This window comes from Ochotona princeps, chromosome 22 (assembly GCF_030435755.1).
Source record: "Ochotona princeps isolate mOchPri1 chromosome 22, mOchPri1.hap1, whole genome shotgun sequence".
NCBI lineage: Eukaryota > Metazoa > Chordata > Mammalia > Lagomorpha > Ochotonidae > Ochotona > Ochotona princeps.
The window spans coordinates 25,640,609-25,659,569 of NC_080853.1; the positions used below are offsets into that span (position 1 = coordinate 25,640,609).

The following is an 18,961-nucleotide window of genomic DNA, read 5'->3' on the forward strand; positions in this document are numbered from 1 at the left end:
CATAAAGAAAGGGCATGAAAGGGCATTTCCTTAGCATAGGAAAATATAGTCAGAGTGAGTTTGTACCCGTGACTTCAGAGCTTAACGATGTCCTAAGGTCAAGGTGACTCCAATGAAGAATTTATGCCCTAGAGGAAGAACCCCAGGAGAGACCATGTGGGGGCAGGTGGCTCCTCTTGCCTGCAGCCTCTCTGGGAAGTTGCTGTGGCTCTCCCAAGCATCTCCCAGTGCACTTTTTCTCCCATTTGTCCAGGCAAGCTCATGCTGGCAGATTTAGGACATATAACAAGGTGCCCAGTTAAACCTGAATTTCATATCGACACTGAATCACATTTAAAAAAATTTTTTTAAAGACACAGTGACGGAGTGATTGAGAAAGAGATCTTCCCTGCCTCAGCGCTTCACTAGTCAAAGGGCTGCAACAGCCAAGGCCAAGCCAAGCTATAGTCAGGAGCCTGGAACTCCATCCAGGTCTCCCATATGAGCACAAGGACCCAAATACTTGTATTATCTTCTGCTGCCTTCTCTGGTGCATTACCAAGGAGCTGGATTAGAAGCAGAGTAGTCAGAGCTCAAATCGACACTACAATAGCAGCTACTACATATTTTAGTCCCAGTAAGATCATAGATTTTCACAGGACACACTAAGAAAACTATTCAAGCAGATCTAGAAGTGAAATCTTCCAGTGGGACTCAGGCATTCCATGCCTAAGTACTTTGGTTTGAGTCCTGGTTCCACTTCTAATCTAGTTTCCTGCTAATGCTCACCCTGGGAGGCAGCAGGTGACGGCTCAAGAAGTTAGGTTCCTGACGCCCATATGGGAGACCTGGATTGAGTTTCCTCCTCCCAGTTTCGGTCTGTGTGCAGGCCTAGTTGACACTGGAATTTGGGGAATGAACCCATGAATAGGACCTCCTGAAAAAAAAATAAATGAATTAAAACATCTTACTCATAATTAATCTGACATTTAACTGAATATCCTAATGTCACCTGTCAACTCTGTCTCACACAGTCTGACTTGGCAGAAGCCCCTAAATCTAACCACACTCCTAACCCCAGATGGCCAGCATGGAAGGGACAGGGTCAGCAATCCTTCTGTTGGGTTTAGGCGTTGTGGGGCCAGCCACTCGGTCCTTCCTCCTTGGCTTGGATGAAAGCCACAGCCTTGGGGCCCAATGCAATAGCCTAGTGGCTAAAGTCCTTGCCTTGCATACACCATCCAGGATCCCATATGGGTACTGGTTTGTATCCTGGCTGCTCCATTTCCCTTCCAGCTCCCTTCCTGAGATCTGAGAAAGCAGCAGAGGATGATGGTCCAAAGCCTTGGGACCTTGCTCCTGCATTGGAGACCCAGAAGAAGCTCCAGGCACTTGGCTTCAGATCAGCTTGACTCTGTCCATTGTAGCCACTTGGGGAGTGAACCAGTAGATGGAAGATCTTTCTGTCTTTCTTTCTCTCTGTAAATATGACTTTCCAATAAGAATAAATAAATCTCTTAAAAAAAAAAAAAAAAAAGAAAAGAAAGCCACAGCCTCATACAGCTTAGACCTCAAGAGGAAACTGAGGACATGCAGCTAGGGTAATCACATGGCAGGCCCTGTCACCAAGAGTCTGCGCTGAGGACAAACACGAGGGAGGATATCAGTTCAGTAAGTCTGCTTGTCCTGGAAGAAGCCCTGGTGCCTGCCTGACTCCTAAGATGAGAAAGGGAACAACTGGGAAAAGCAAATCCAGATGGAAGAGGCTCGCTTTGGCTGAGCCTCCACTGTGTGCCGGATGGCCACTGTTACACCTATCCTTTAGTTGGGTGTAACTTGGTGCTGCTGGACAAGTGCGCCCATTTGATGAAACTTCTTCCAGGTTTCCCATGTGGTTTCAGGGGGTCAAGGTCTTGAGCCATCTTCAATAGCCTTCCCAGGTGCATTAACAGTGAGCTGCATAGGAAGTGGAGCAGCTGAGATTCCAATCAGTGCCCATATGGGATGCCAAAAGCAGTCTATAGACCAATATGCTGTGCCACAATGCTGGCCCTCTACAACGGCGATTTGAGCATGTCCATACCCTCTCATGGTTCCCTTGGTGAATACTCCTGGTTGTTCACTGTGAGAGAGACTGAGTGCCCATGCTGGGTGACAGCCCATTGGGAGCAACCCCAGCCAGTGACAGATGTGGCTGGATAAGCATTCAGTCCTCAAGTAGCCAGTGGGAGGAGCCACGATGGCTACCACAGTAACTTTCTCATGGTAGTCTCCTTCCCCTTCCTGTCTCCCTCCTTCCCTCCCTCATTGTCTTGACCATTGAACAGCACAGACTCCTTGACTGGTGATGGAGTGACATCCAAGTTAAAAGGACTGTAAGTCCCTGCAGAAGGCACATTGCTCCTACATCATTGCGAGCTCAAGAGATGCTAAGTCAGGATGATGCGTACCCTACACTCAGTTGTCAGGGTTGGGACCCCATACTAAGAGAGTGGCCAAAGCTCACTGAGGCTTATTGAACACTGTGTTAAGTGCTCCACATGTAACATCCCATTGAACAAATTAGTCTACATGAATAGATGGGTTCTACCTTTATCCTTAGTTCACAGGTAGGATACAGGCGCTGGCCTCAGTGTGCTTCAGATTCACATTTGAGTCCTCTTCCTTTCTTCCTTTCCTCCACTCTCTCTTTTTCTTTCTTTCTTTCTTTCTTTCTTTCTTTCTTTCTTTCTTTCTTTCTTTCTTTCTTTCTTTCTTTCTTTCTTTCCTTCCTTCCTTCCTTTTTAATATTTATTTTTCTTCCTTTGAGAGGCAAAGTTGTAGAGAAGGGAGAGGGAGATCTTTCTGCTGGTTCACTTTTCAAATGGCCACAATAGCTGGGACTGGGGCAAGCCAAAGGCAGAAAACAGGAGCTTTTGGGCCCGGCGACGTAGCCTAGCGGCTAAAGTCCTCGCCTTGAAAGCCCCGGGATCCCACATGGGCGCCGGTTCTAATCCCGGCAGCTCCGCTTCCCATCCAGCTCCCTGCTTGTAACCTGGGAAAGCAGGAGAGGACGGCCCAAAGCTTTGGGACCCTGCACCCGTGTGGGAGACCCGGAGGAGGTTCCTGGTTCCTGGCTTCGGATCGGCGCGCACCGGCCCACTGCGGCTCACTTGGGGAGTGAATCATCGGACGGGGGATCTTCCTCTCTGTCTCTCCTCCTCTGTGTATATCTGACTTCGTAATAAAAATAAATCTTTAAAAAAAAAAAAGAAAACAGGAGCTTTTTTCAGGTCTCCCATATGGGCCTTCTTCTGCTGCTTTCTCAGGCACGTTAGCAGCCAGCATTCAAACTGGTGTCCTAATGGGATGCCGGCACTGCATGTGGTGGCTTAAGCCACAATGCCAGCCTCAATGTCTGAGTCTTTAAGAAAGATTCACACTGGACTTCTGGGTGGTTGTATCATCCCCCTCTTCTCCTCTGGATTGAGCACAACAGGGGTACAAACAGGGCTGCAGCAGTTGGCTGTCGGCCAGCAGAGGGACATCTTATGGCAAAGGTGGGGGTGGAACTGTGTGATGTGTGGTGTTGTAGCATTACATTCATTTCATTGCTAAGATATTTAAGGCCCACAAGCTCTGTTTTCCTCTGGTTCTTTGCCAGACAGAATGCTTCACTGAAGAGTCACCTTTGTGTTTTTGCTCTGCTCTCACATTTTAAAAAAAGATTTATTTAAATTTGCAAGGCATATTACAGAGAAGGAGAGACAGAGATCGTCCACCCACTGATACATTCTCCAAATCAACTGGCTGCAACAGCCAGAGCTGAGGCAATCCAAAGTCAGGAGCTTCTTCCAGGTCTCCCACATCGGTGCACAGCCCAAGGACCTGAGCCATTTTTTTTTTTTTTTTTTTGCTGTTTTCCCAGGCATAATAGCAGGGAGCTGGACTGGAAGTGGAACAGCCAGGCCTCGAACCAAGGCCCATGTGGGCTACTCCACCATGGTGCTGGCCCCTCTGCTCTCACATCTTGTGTACACTGCCCTGGCCTGCTGGTCCTCAGTGCTTTAAGTCCTGGTGCCTTTTAGGAGCCCACTCCACTTGCACATGTCTTCCTTCATTGAGTGGGCATTAAGCAGGTGCATATGTAGGCTTTGGTATAAGAAATGGACATCTGGCCTAGGGATTAAGACACTGATTGGAATGCCTTGTATTCACATCAGCAGTACTTCAGTTCAATTCTTAGCTCCAGCTTCAGGTCTAGCTGCCCACATGGACTTGGAGAGGCAGCAACGACAGTTCACGTTGTTAGCTCCCTACCACCCACACGGGAGACTTGGATTCAGTTCTCAGTTCTCAGCTTCAGCCCTGACCCTTGGCCAGTTGTTGTGGGCATTAAAAGAGTGCTCAGGGCTCTCTGCTTGTTCTGTCTTCTCTTTTTCTCTGTCCCTTAAACAAACATTTTTCAAAAGCAAAAGAAATCAGTTCAGAGTGGCTTGCCTGATCTTTGCAAACACAAATACTCAAGACTTAAAAAAAATCATTATGCTAGTTGGCTCTGGCTTCAGAAAGGAGATCTCAGCAAGAGAGTTCTTTTTTCAAAAGATTTTTTGTTTGAAAGGAAGAGTTACAGAGAGAGGAGTAGAGAGAAAGAAAGAGAGAAATTTTCCATCTGCTGATTCACTCCCCAAATGGCCACAACAGTAAGGATTGGGTCTCCCACCTGGATACAGAGGCCCAATCCCTTGGGCCATCCTTCACTACTTCCCAAGGTGCATTAACAGGGAGCTGGATCAGAAGTGGAGCAGCCAGGCTGAAACCGATGCCCACATGGGATGCCAGCCTCATAAGTGGCGGCTTTACATGCTGTGCCACAACACAGGCCCCAAGATATCTGTCTTTCTGATTTGCTCCTTGCAAAGCCAAGTTCCCAAGGTCATGAAGAAAGGATTTCTCCAAGACTGCTGTCACTTTCACTCAGTGCATTATTATCTGAGAATTCTCTGGCAGAAGCTACAGGAATAAGTTTCAGTGCTTTTGTTTGTTTTAGTAGCCATCAGATATTAAGCGTGGCTGTGTGGGAACCCTTAGGTGAGTAGCATTAAGCACATTGCTCAGGGAGAAGGGCATCTGCGTTTGCAGTCGGGCAGATGGTGATCCGCTCCAATGGAGGCTTCCTCTCCACGCTGGGTTGCCAGGGAAGAGTTGGAGCTGCGAGGGCTCAGTTTCAATGACATCTTTGAAACCAGGCACCCTCTTGAGCTCCTCTTAAAAGTTCAGGATGGAGAGACAAATGTAAAAACTGAGGTACCAGACAAATGAAAGGAAGGATGAAATCAGTGAGCCAAACCAGTGCTAGGGCAGGCAGAAATGAGGACTGACACTTGGCCTCCATTGGGAAATCTTATAAATGGTGTGGGCTGTGGTCTTATCACAAGCCAAGTAGATCCCTCTCTGCAATGTAGGTTCCAGGAATCCAATCTCGTGAGCCTTTCAAGGGAAACAAATTTAAAAGTTTTTACATTAATTATTTTCACTTTATTTAAAAGTAGAGAAAGTGACACAGAGAGACAGATCTTCCATCTTCTGGTTCACATCCAAAATGTCTGCAACAGCCAGTGCTGGGACAGACTGAAGCCAGAGTCAGGAACTTCATCTGGATCTCCCAAGTGATTGAGTCACTACCTGCTACCTTCCAGGGAGGGCATTAGCAGGAAGCTGGTTTGGAAGCAGAACCAGAACTCAAATCAGGCACTCTGAAAGGCAGAGAATTCTCCCATCCACTGGTTCACTGCCTGAATGTCTGCAACTCATGGGGCTGGGCTGGGCCAAAATCTAGGTGCCAGAAACTCAGTTCAAGTCTCCCATATTGGTGGTAGGATCTCAACCTCTTGAACCACCACCTGCTGTGGGTGGGGGTGTATTAGTGGGAAGCTACAATCAGATGCAGAGCCAGGACTCAAACTCAGGCACTCTGGTACAGGACGTAGGCATCTTAAGTAGCATCTTAACCACCATCCCCTAAATCTGCCTTCTGCGTGGACTTGGGATGGAATCACCTGGAAAGGACCAAGCAGACACACCTACCACCCTTCCTCCTTCCCAGAGAAGAGCTGAGAGAGCTGCTTGCAGCACTCTGTGCTCGTCGAAGACTGCAGCTCTCAGAGTGGTGGTGCAGGGGGACAGAGAGCCATGCCACTGAGTTTGGCTTGGCTTCTTACGAGCTGGACACCTGGCCCTGCTCCTATGCCCCCATTCCCTCCACCACCTAAGGAGTCCTTTCCCTGTATGGACCAGGCACATTGCTATTTCACAGATGTTATCTTATTTACTATTCATAATTGAGCTGGGAGACAGGAATTCATGTTAACCTCATTGGCCAGCAGAGGCAAACACAGGCTGGAGGAGGGTATCAACACTGCCAAGCTCACGTGTGTGTGCCAGGGAGATGAGCCAGAGTTGAATCCTTCACACAAACACCTGTGCATCCAGGCAGCCGACTGACGGCTGCTTCTCTCTCCTTTGTCTATGTGGGTCAGGGTAAAGCCTGTAGCGGGTCACTGGGAGTCTTAGAACAAGCTCATCTGAAGTGCCCACAGAGGCTCTCAAAAACAGGATTGTTCCAGCGGCTGCCCTGGCGTCAGCACAGCACAGCCCTGACGCACAAGCTCTCTCTGGCTTTCAAGTGCCTGCCGGGCTCCAGGAATATTCCTTTCCCTCCCTCGCCTCCTGCCTGGCTCCCTCCACGTCTTCCTGGCACTGATTTCTGCAGGTTCAGCCAAGCTTTGAGCCTCTTCTGCCCCCATCAGCGCCATCATTTCGCTGCCTGGGTGGCTGTGCTCACCTAAGGCCAGACCCACAATATTCCTTGTGCTTTTCAATAGTTCCCTTGGCCTACAACTCAGAAACACGTGTTCCAGGGAGGGGTGAGGGGGCACTCGGGGTGCCTTCACCCACTTGCTGCAATCACATGACCCTGCCCAAGTCACCTTCCCTTTCTTAGCCTCAGTCACTTCATTTGTACAATAAGTACAGCAGACTGACAGTGACTGTTATCCACCCAAAGTTTCTAATCTTCCATCCATTCTGGTTGGAAATTCACAGTGCACCCAGATAACATAATGAAGGCTCTGATAAGTTCTGCATAGCCAGGGGACTGCTGACTTAGCCTGACCTGGAGTCTCCTAAATTCCCAAAGTGACTTGGCCTTTTAAGTAACGTCAATTGCTACGCCTTGTACCAGTGTTGTGTGGAAGACACTTTGGCCAATGTTCAAGTTCCTTTTGGGGCTTAAATTCTTGAATTTGACAGCCACTTAGAAGACAGGATCAGGAGGCTGTTTAGATGTGTGTCTTTTGGACTCTGCAAGACCCCCGTCCTCTACTTTCTCAGTCAGAATAACAGAATACATATCTGCTTATCTGGCCAACCTGGGTCCCCACTAAATCCCCCTATTTCTGGCATTAAAAAATAGATTTTATTTATTCAAAAGTCAAAAGTTCTGCAGAGAGGAAGAGAGAGAGATCTTCCATATGTTGATTCACTCCCCAAATGGCTAAAACATTGGTGGCTGGGTCAGGCCAAAGCCAGGAACCTGGAGCTTCTTCCGGGTCTTCTATGCAGGTACAAGGTCCCAAGGCTTTGAACCACCCTCCACTGCTTTCCTGGGCCACAAGCAGGTAGCTAGATGGGAAGTGAAGCAGCCAGGACATGAACCAGCACCCATATGGGATTCTGGCACATGCAAGTGGAGGATTATTTAGTTGAGCCATCGAGCCAGTCCCATCAACTAAATCTTAAAACAAAATTCCTAATCTACCAAACACCATGGATTAGCCTTGTCTACCTTAAATATATTTAAGATACTTTGTTGGCCTACAGCCAGCCAAAGTCATCTAAAACTAAGGCAATGTATAATAAAGTGCTGCATGTCTCATAATCTATTGAATGTTGCACATTGTAGAGTAGTGGTTTTTCTCCTTCATGGCCACATGGTTGCTTTGGAGCTGGGACTAAAGCTGAGCACTTTCCAGCAGCCACTCAGGATATCATCCAGTGCATTACTAGCACGAGAAAGAATCAAAATGTAAGTCTGATGTCCACCCACAGTATTTCAAATCCACATCATCGTCATGTTGAGAAATCATCAATGTGGCCACTGTGAATTGGGGACCTCTGCAGCCGGAGCTTGGGCTCTAATATCCTGCAATAGAAAGAACCCATCTCATCTGTTTGGCAAGGGGCATGATGAGAATCAACATGAGAGAAAGCAAAGAAGAAAGGTGCTAGAGGGTGTGCAGCAGGTGAGGGAGGGGGAAGAGCTTGGCCGCTGGAATGAATAGTCACCCTATGGGACTGTGTAGGCACCAGCCCAGGTGCCAAGGAGAAAGGGCCGATCACGGGGACCTCAGCAGGAGTGGGCAATGCCTAATCCGGGATGGACCTTGTGGGGTCACTGCTGTGCCAAACAAGGTCAAAACAGTGCTAAGTACAAGACCAAGCCTGACAAGAGGTGCTTATAATAAGCCCAGCCACTCTGACGGCAACCTGTGGCTCTGCAACCTTGGCATTTCCTGGTTCCCTCCCAGACCCAGCGACAGAGCCTGCATTTTAACTTGCCCCTAGATTGTCTGTGTGCCCACTCAGGTTTAAGAAGTATGCTATTGCATGTTGAGGCAGTGTCTTTTTTTTTTTTTACATTTATTTACTTATTTATTGGAAAGGCATAGTTGGGGGGGAGGGAATGGAGAAAGGAGGGAAGGAAGGAGGGACGGAGAAAGAGAGAGAATGAATATTCTTTCCTCAAACGACCTCAACTTCTGAGGTTCGGCCAGGTTGAAGCCAGGTCTCCAAGTACATGGGCCATGATCTGCCACCTCCTACGCACATTAGCAAGGAACCTGGATCAGAAATGCAGGGTATCTGAGACTCAAACAGATGTCCCAGTATAGGACAATGGTGACCCAAGCAGTGATTCACCTACTGCATCACAATGCCCACCACTCCTCCTTCCTTGCACGGGCATAAAGCCCAACCCACCAAGAAGTGATCAGACCTTGCTCTCCTGGAATCAGAGTGCCCCTAAATGCTCGGCTGCACCAATACTATGTGATGGAGGAAAACACTGCAAGGAAACCCGAGACCCCAACACAGAGAAGCCACCTGGCGGGCCCAGAGGCACAGGTCTGTGCCACGTTCAGGTTCTTGCTAAAACAGCTGATCACTGACCATCTCCAACATCACAGACAGCCGAGCCCCACTCCAATTTCCAGCCCAGAGACTTGGGAAAAACACCTGGCGCTTGTTGTTAGTGGCCACTGCACTGTGGTTATGCTTGATCCTCAGCTACCTGTGGAGGCTCACTCATTCTGCACAGCTGGCAAGTGCTGCTCCCAGTGCAGCAATGGAACAGGGCAGAGGACCTTCCCTGGTGGGACCAATGCACTTGCTCAGGAGATGGAAACAGACAAGGGAAGGCCCAAGCATGTGGTTTCAGAGAGGTGAGGAGTGATGAGGAGGACGGGGAAGCCACTTGAGAAAAACAGGGACATCTCTCCCTGGATCTATCCAGTGGATGGACTGTGAAATGCTCAGACGGAGCTCAATGCCACTAGAGGGACATGCCCAGGCCAAAGTCATCAAGTACAGAAGGTCTGGGAGGGGAGTGCACAGTGTGGGGAGTTGGGGAAGAGGACAGGAGGGTGGGGATGAGATCAGAGATGAAGTCATAGAAGTTGGCAAGGGCTTGGAGCTGCTGCGTCCAGCTCAGCAGCCCAAGCCACACAGGGCTGAGTAACTCAAAACTGAGCATAAGCTCAAATGTAGCTGCTCAGTCCCACTGGCCATGTTTCAAGTGTGCAGTGGTTGCACGTGGCCAGTGGGTGCCATGCTGCATGGTGGAGATAGAGAACATTGCTGATGCAGCTGGCATTGGCTGCAGAACACACCACAAGTAGACCAGGATCCAACTTCAAGGTTAAACTAAGTGCCCTTGAGCTTGGTGTTTCATTAAACTCTTTGAGATTCTGGTTTTCCCCAGGGCTAAATGAGGCTCTTCCAGTCTGATTGTGCCTCCAGATTACCCATGGCAAGATGCCAGGTCCACCAGAGTACTCGCAGCAAGAAGCTAGGCCTTACGCAAAGAGCATGAGCAAGATCTCATCTGTGGCAACTGGCAGCAAAGAGGTCTGTCTGCCTGCCTTCTCTGCAGCCTCCTTTAAGCTGCCAATCTGGAACTCCCTGATGAAAAAAAAAAAAAAAACAAGCAAACAAACAAAACCAAAAAGAACAGAGCGTGGCTACTATTTCAGGGTAACAGAAGGGAAATTGCCACAATTAGCCGAAGCTGACTGTCATTAGCATATTTTCCTCCTTGGCACCTAACATCTGCCGGTGTAGAAACGGCTGCTGGGTCTCATGGCATCAGAGCAAAAGGCCTGGGCAGCAAACCAGGTGGGACCACGGGCAGCCCTGAATCAGCTGGGACACAGTCCATGAGGGCCTTGAAACACTGCTGGGGCAACCAATTTGTCTTGGGAAAAGGGTGAGAAAGAACGCTCCTTTCTCAGACAAGTCAGGAGAGGGAAGCCACATATGGAAATGTCAGTTCTGCTGGGACTCAAGGAGACCTGCTTGGGCATTGATGACATCTGTGACATCCCCTCACGGGACAGTCACCTAACCATCCTCATCTGAGAAATGGGGACACAATGAGATCCCCTGAATGGCATTAGTGGAGAAACGATCTCTAGGAAGGCACCTGGCACACAGTAGGTGCTCAGTAAATGGTGGCTGAGTCATCACCTTATAAGACAGTCAGGTGAGGAAGACAGATGGGCACAGGGCTGTTTGGCTCTCAGGCTCCCAGAGTTCCTTTATTGATTCACTCATTCATTCAACTACATTCACTCTGTGAATGGGTACCATGGCCTTGGACTTTAATCAGCCTTGAATCCTCCTACTCATCTTAGCCCCACTGGGAAGCCCAGCTGAACTCTAGACAGTTCCTTTCAGCTCTAACACAAAGCTGGAAGTTATCCTGGAAAAACTAGGTTCAAACATGGAAAGTGAGAAAACTACTGAGGCCCAGAATCATACAATCCTGGACTGGCAAATATTTGTTTAAGACATTCTGGGAGCCAACATTGTGGCATAGTGGGTAACACTGCCATCTGTGACAATGGTATCCCATATGGGTGATAGCTCAAATTCCAACTGTTCTACTTCTGATCTAGCTCCCTAGTAATGGCCTGGGAAAACAGTGGAAGATGGCCAAAATGCTTGGGCTCCTGTACCCAAGTGGGAGACCCAGATGAAGCTCCTGGATCCCGGTTTTGATCTGGCCCAGCATTAGCTGTTGCAGTCATGGGGGAGTGAATGAGCAGATGGAAGATCTCTCTTTCTTGTCCTCTCTATGATTCTTTTTAAATAAACATTTTTTAAAACGACCCTATGGCCCATTTCCTGAATTATCTCAAGAAGCCCATTCCTGAGGCCAGCCATGTCAGACTGGGCCATACTACCTGCTGACACATGTGAGATCCATTGCTGGGAGTGGACCTTGCAGGGGAACTTGAGGAACAACCCTGCTAGGCTGCAGCTCCTGCTGGTGAGCACAAGAGCTGGGACTGGGGGCTGGCCAGGACAGGCTGGGCTGAAGCACCTGTTATCACACATGTGAGCCAGGTCTGGGGGTGGGCGGGGCTGGACAGCACACAGTCAAATGAGCGAGAACCCAGATGGGGCACAGGTCAGGTCGGGTTAGACTATAACACTACTAGGTCATATGAGGGCTAGGGGTGGCTGAGGGTCTGATAGGGGAACTTTGGGGACTCCCTTGCTAGACCACGGCTTCTATTGGTGAGCATGAAAGCTGAGACTGGGAGCAGGACAGTTTGGGGAAGGGCTAGACTGGGCTAGGCTGCCGTACCCACTGGCATGCATAAGAGCCAGAATGGGTGTGGGCTAGCCAGGCTATGCTGCAGGACCAGCTGGCAAGTGCCAGGACTGGGTGTAAGTTTTGTCAAGCTGAACCATAGTACCCCCTAGCAGGTACAAGATCCAGGGCTGGGAGCAGGCCTGATTGGAGAACTGTGGGCACTTTCCTGCTGGGCTGCAACTCCCACTGGTAAGCATAAGAGCCAGTGCTGGGAGGCGGGCCAAGCTGGTCAAGACAGTACCAGCTGTTGGCGTATGTGTGGGCCAGGTCTGCAGGCGAGTCAGGCTGAGCTAAGCCACAACACTCATTTGGCACTATGAGAGCCAAATAAAACGTAGGACAGACTAGGTAGGCTAGGCTGCAGCACATACTGGATATACAAAAACTGGGACTGGTGGGAGTTACCAGGGGTCTTCCTGAGTAGGCCATAGCACTCATGGGTGTGTGTGAAGACCAGGCCTATGGAGTGCTGGTTTGGGTTAGGCCACAGTACCCATCAGTTGGCATGAGCAATGAGGCAGGGGGTAGAACTGACCAGGCAGTTGCACCCACTGATATGTGCGTTGGGTGGTACAGGTGACAGACTGCACCTGACCTTGCACTGGCTGACACACACTAAAGTCAGGTCTGAGGTCACTCCAGATTTCTTGGCAGACTCTTTAACTAGACCATTGAACTCAGAACCCGACCACAGGGAAAAATCACAGGATGTGTTGTCTAACCTTGTTGTGCATGTGTCAGGGCTCCAACACCATTATTGATGCCTGTGCAGTGGGCAGCATGCACAGACGTATATGGGGGACATGATGGCCAGCTCATTTAGGCTAGCAAAGGATATCGAGTGCCTTGTCAGAAGATGGAAAGCAGAATGCATAGGACCACTCTATCTGGCCAAGTTTTGCAATATGTTCCTGGGTCTGTGGATGCGCTAAAGTGGTCTTGGTCAGGCAATAGACCTTGGAAAGATTTCTCAACCCTGGTATAACAACAGGCAACATCTTAGAACTATAAAAACCACTCAAGTAACACTCTTCCCCACATTGAGGTTTCTAAGGCATTATCAAATGACTCTCTCATCCCCAGGAGCACCAGTTCAAGTCCCAGCTGCTCTGCTTCCAATACAGCTTCCTAATGTGCCTAGGAAAGTAATGTAAGATGGTCCAAATCCTTGGGCCTGTGCCACTCACAATGGGAAACCTGGATGGAGTTCCTGGCTCCTGGCTTCAGCCTGACCTAGTCCTATTTAGTCAATCAGTGGATAGAAGATCTGTCTTGTGCTCTATCTTGTCTTTCAAGTAAAAATAAAATCTTAAAAAGATATAAAGAATCCCATTCTCAGTGGTGCTGATGGATGGATGGTCTCCCACTTGCCTGTGTTCCTGCTGCCTTACAAAGTTGCTGAGCATGCAAACTTGAAGATAGTTAATAACGTATACATTCCAAGATCATGTACCTGGCTGAATGTGGCACCTAACACGGAACAGAGTTCTCAGTTTGTATGTCTATAAAATGAGCACAAGAACACCCACTTCATAGAGCAATGACACAGGTCACACACACAGTGGTGGTGGCATTCGCTGGCTCCCTCCTCTCCGGATGAGGGCAGAGAGCCACTAACCCTGGCCCCTGCACTATTTTCCTTCAGCAGGACATCAGATGGAGCTCAAGCATTCTCAGTACACTTGTGAACCACCTGTGTCTTAGGGCAGGGGCTGAATTCAGTCCACCACATAAGAGACAGGATGGACGGTTAAACACCACTTTCTGGCTTAGTGCCATGGGCACCCTGGGAAAGCCAGGGCTGCTGCTGTCAGGACCTGCGAGCACTTGTAAACAGGGAAACAGTTCCTCCAGACACAGAAACTCCATGCATGGATGGGGGAAATAAGAAGAAGCCACCTCTGGGAGGCTGGCTCTGCCTCCTGCTGCTTCTGAACTGATCCGTATAGTTAGTTGTCTTCAGGTCTTTGGTCCATAACCCACCTCTTAACCGGTTGCTGGTGGCCTCTCTAAGAAGGGCCCCATCCTCTAGAGATGGCTGTGGTCCCTGCCTCATGCCAGCCACCTTATTCTACTTGTCTCCTTTTCCAGTGCTCTAATCTACTTGCCACTTCCTATCCCCCTCTAACACCTTGTCCTAAAGGGAAGGTAAGGGATTTGATTTCCTGGGGGATCATGGGGAACTGGATTTAAAAATAGTCCAAATGTGAGGCATCAATGGGAAGAAAGTGAGTGGGACACACTTTAGTGGAGGGAGGCTTCAACTCGCAGTGCACCTACCACCTGCAGCGGCACTCTGCCTGTTAGGAACACAGGTAACCTCTGCCCCGGGGAGCTGGTTGGCACATGTGGCAAACTGAGCCTTGGGGATTATGAAGTACCACTTTCTGCAGATGGCTACCTAGCAGGAAATGGTTAGAAGGAAGGGGTGCTTTTAACAGGTGAGTGAGCTTTCCCTTTTTAAATTTTTAATTAATTTTATTTATTTTTTTAAATAATCTTACTTAAGTTGATTAAGGTACAAAGGGTCAAGAGTTACTGGAAAGTGGGTAATACCATTGCTTCCACGCTAATATCATTTTTTTCCCCTGTATCTGGGGTCAGGGGAGAAACAAAGGGAAAAGCCCCACCCATTCTCCCACCCATCCCAGGTCCCCAACATGAGGCACGCTCTGAGGGTCCTGCTCAAGCAGTTTTGATAGTTCAACAGTTCTGAATTGCTGCCAATCTCACCGTTCCAATTGCGATGGAACCTATTCAGAATCTACTGGCTGACATAGTCTCTTCATGGTTGGGGTTCTGAGATCAGCAGTTCAGTTGGAGGGCTCTCCAAAGAAATTTCATCTGAGAAGATCCCAAACCTGATTCTTGTGTGAATTTGCCAGTACAGGGTCTGGCACAGTCTGTCACCCCAATCAGTTTATGCCCTTGCTGGTTGTTGCAATTGTTGGGTCAGTTCTGCTTCCAGTCCTGTCAGCCACTTGAACCAATGGGTGTTGTAGTCCAGCTCGATCCTGCCCACTTTATACTTGGTCCTCATGCAAACCAGTGGGAGCTGCAGCCCAGTCGGGGCGACTTCCCATAACCCCCACCAGGCCTGCTCCCTTCCCTGGTTCCCATGCATGCCAGTATGTACCGCAGGCTTGTTCAGTCTGTCCCACATCCCATTTAGCTCTGGTTCTTGTCAATGGATATTGAAGCCTAGTTCAATCCAACCAACCTACTATCCAGACCACACACATTCTGGCAGGTACCTTTCTGTCTAGCCACCCCTGCCCCTGTCCTAGTTTTCGTGCTCTCCAGTGGGAGTGGTTACCCATGAGGGAGGTGCCCACTATCTCTCTACCAGGCCACTCCAACTTCTGGATTATGCACTCTCCAGGTGGTTCTGGCATTTGACTTAACAGAATTGGCCCCCGTGCCAGCCTCTGCCATCTGATGTGGCAAAGCCCAACCAATCCTCACTCACTCTAATTTTTGCTTGCACCAGTCGGAACAGTCAGTCCTATCTGGACCCTCCCCAGTCTAGCTCACATGAGGCCCACAGGTGTTGTAGCCCTGCCTGGTCTGGTCTGCCCCCATCCCAACTCATGCTCTCCAGTGGGAGTGGCTGTCCAGCAGGGGAGCCCACATTCCCCTGCCAGCTTTGCCTCCTTCCCCTCCCAGTTCTCACGAGTGCTGTTTGGGTGCTGCAACCACATCTGATACTGATCACCTCACCTTGGCATTCCTTAATGTGCAGTGGTATGTGCTGCGACCGGAACTGGTCTGACCCACACTCTATGCTGGCGCTCGGATTTGCCAGCGGTCGATGTGAACTGGTCGAGCCTGCTCTGCCCCCCACCTATGTCATATGTATGTGGTGGGTATCTTCCTCTTGCTTGGACTGGGTTGCTCCATATTGTGGTTCTTGTGCTTTCCTGTAGGAGCTGTGTTCCGATAGAGGAGTTTTGCAAGCTCCTCCCTCAGAACTACTCCCCATGCCAGGTTTTGCGTGTAATGGTGGTTCCATGGGCCAGACCTCATTGCTGCCCTTCAATCCATTCCAGTTCTTGGTGTTGGCTGTTTCACCCAGCCAAGGCTTGTCCATACCCAGACACTGCTCCCACATGACTCAGTAGGGGCAGAGACCCGGCCTAGTCCGTCCTATACCTACCCAGGTTCTCCAGAGCACCAGATGGTAAAGGTGTCTAGCTTAGCTTGGTGCGCCCAGCCTCAGTCCACATTTGTGCCTAGGGAGATTATAGCCATACCTAGACCAGAATGCAGCCCCCGTGAGTGAGCTTTCCTAAGAAGACTTTGGGGCTTGTCTTGGAACCCTCCTGGCTCCCAGTTTGTCTCATTCAAGGTTGTTTTGTGAGTATAACACCCAAAGCACTAAACCAGCCAGCTATTGGCTGCATCTCCTTCCCCGGGGCTGGGGGTGTTCTCTGTACTCACCAGGTGCACCCAAACCTCAGTGGCAGCAGGTTAGCTGGCCTCCGTTTTGGTGGATCTGTCACTGCAGGCCGGCCTTAGGAGGTTCTACACAGGCCCTGGGCCTGTGGGACAAACCAGTCCCAAGCTCCTGACTCACTACATTGTGACGTCACACCACAGGAGAGCCTGCTGGGGCTCCTGACGTTAGGGCCCAGGAGAAATGGTCACTTCCAGGAGCTGTTCTCAACCAGGTATGTCTGCCACATGGCGAGTGTCTTGTGTTTGACACGCAGCCTACGTGATGCTGATGCAACTACCCTACTGCCATAGTTCCTGTACTTGCTTGGCTTGAATTAACTTGATTAAAACAAGCCTATCTCTTTAAATAACACTTTCCCCACTGAAATCAACTCACATGAGTATTTCTAACTCTGTTCATTGGCTGCGATTGAGTTAAAATCCCAAAGTAGTTTTTTCTTTGGCATACCCCTGACTTTTCCCCTGCTATCCACCTGGTGTGGCCTAAAGCAAACAAAAGAATTTAAATATTAGCTCAGGACAACAAACAGGAACATAAATCAGACTTGCTCCTGTCCCTGCAGCTCAATCCAAAAGAGTTGTCCCTTGGATTATCTTCTATGTTATCAATGCCTGGGCCACTTTAACACTGTAAGCAATTGATAAATCAGGCACAGTTTATATTTAATCAGTCTCAAAGAAGAGGAAAAAGTCACAAAACGGGGCAAAGTGTTACAGGCTTCCAGAAGTTCCAGCTCCTTTTTCTTCTTGGACTTGGGGGTAGGGCGGGGAGCCTTTTAACCAAAGAGAAAACGACTCTGCTTGGTCGCCCTAGATTTCAGAGACGCAAACAGTGGGCGTCAAACGTCAGAATTGATTAGAATCCACTTCCAGTAGTCCTGATTTGGTAGGTCAGGGGGTGCACATGGGAACAGGGACACTGGCCTCCCAGATCTGGCTGGAAGGCAGCATTGCCAGTGGATGGCCATGTTCATGCACAGAATCGACAGGAGCCAGAGCTCTGGAGCCAGAGTTAGTTCAGCTCTCAGGTCCAAACTGCATTGTTTATTAAGGATCTGTTCATCGTCAGAACCAAGCCAAGCACTGTGGAGACACAGCTGCTGTTAGCCTCTCGGCCTCATTACTATGCCAGCTGCAGGCACCTGCTGGTCTTTTTCTGGGGGGTCTTCAGCTGCTGGAATCTACCTTGCCTGAAAGGCAGGCGGCTGCAAGTGCAGGAACTAAAGCCTCCCAGGAAATGTCCTCAACTAGTGACTATTGGCAGTGGGTAGACAGACACCCTGACTTCCGCCCTGCTAGGTAGAACAGCTTGCAGGCACATTCTGCACCACCTCCCAGCGGTCCCCACAGGACCTGTGTCCATGGGGTCAACTATGGTGAAAGAACAGCTTCTGTGGCCCCTTCCTCCCATTACACCTTCTAATTCCCTGCTGATGCTTTCTGCATCAATTCCTCAAACAACTTCCACTGAAATCCTGGTCTCAGGGACTGTTTCTAGGCACCAACGTATAAACCGACTTGGTATCATTTCCAATTTCTGAGTAAGACTGGTGAGTGTCAGCTAGCGGGCACATGGACATGTCTGCTGGTTGCCCACTGGAGTTTCATCTAAGATGCCCTGAGGAAATGCACCAACTAATTGACTCAGGGAAGGTAACCAGGACTTTTTCTTATGCACAGGGAGGCCATAACGGACTACCTGTGGGAGACTGATGTGCTACAAAAATTCCTCCTGCTTTCCAGCCCCTAAACAATTCCTCTGGAAATAATATGAAGGCAGGAGCCAGCATTGTGGTACAGTGGGTTAAGTCGCTGCCTGCAACACCGACAGCACCATATGGTTGCTGGCTCAAGTCCTGACTGCTCTACTCTGATTCAGCTCCTTGCTAATGTGCCTGGGGAAATAGCAGAAGACAGCCTACTACAGCAGGATTAATACAACTCTTCCATGGCCTTTGAAGAGGCCCTAGTACTCATCTTAAACTCCGCTCTCCTGAATAAACTCTTCCCAAGGAGGGTCCCCCGAAACACATAATCCAAGTGGAGACACTGCACGACAATAAAATCTTCTGGTACAGTTCTTAGTACCCTGTGATCAGACACTGCATGTGCAGAAATTCTGGAACTGCCACGGGTGGATTCAATCACTGCTCTCAAACATTACACTTAGGAGAGAAGGCACCCTACAGTTCTCCTCACCTGGGCTCAAGGAAGAATGGAGCCCATTGTCTCAGAGCCTTGTGTTCATAGTAGTAAATCACCATTCACTCCACCTGCGCTGATTCCAAGATGTCAGGATGGAGCCCCGGCAGGAGAATGGCAGCTCAGCTTGTGCCCTGTCAACCACAAATCTCAATGTCCATCTTGTACTTTATACTCTCACACTTACAAAAATGCCTTTGACCTGGCAATTTCTTCTTAAATTTTTTCAAAAGATTTATATTTCATTTGAAAGGAAGAGTTACAGAGAGAGAAAAAGATATCTCAAGAATCTTCCATTTGGGGCACGCCGCTGTCAGCCTAGTGGTTAGAGTCTTTGCCTTCCATGTACCAGGACCCCATATGGGTGCCATTTCATGTCCCAGCTGTTTCACTTCCTTTCCAGCT

At 49.2% G+C, this 18,961-nt stretch overlaps 1 protein-coding gene across 3 annotated transcripts in view; it reads right to left on the bottom strand.

Annotated features, from left to right (window-relative positions):
• The window catches only part of BANF2 (BANF family member 2), a 91,294-nt gene extending 74,811 nt beyond the window's left edge, over positions 1 to 16,483 (bottom strand). For all 3 annotated transcript variants that reach the window (XR_009247422.1, XM_058679327.1, XM_058679326.1), the window contains exon 1: positions 16,337 to 16,483. The gene's annotated coding sequence lies outside the window, so the exon portion shown is untranslated. The remainder of the gene's footprint in view (positions 1 to 16,336) is intronic.
• Positions 16,484 to 18,961: the final 2,478 nt, after the last annotated feature.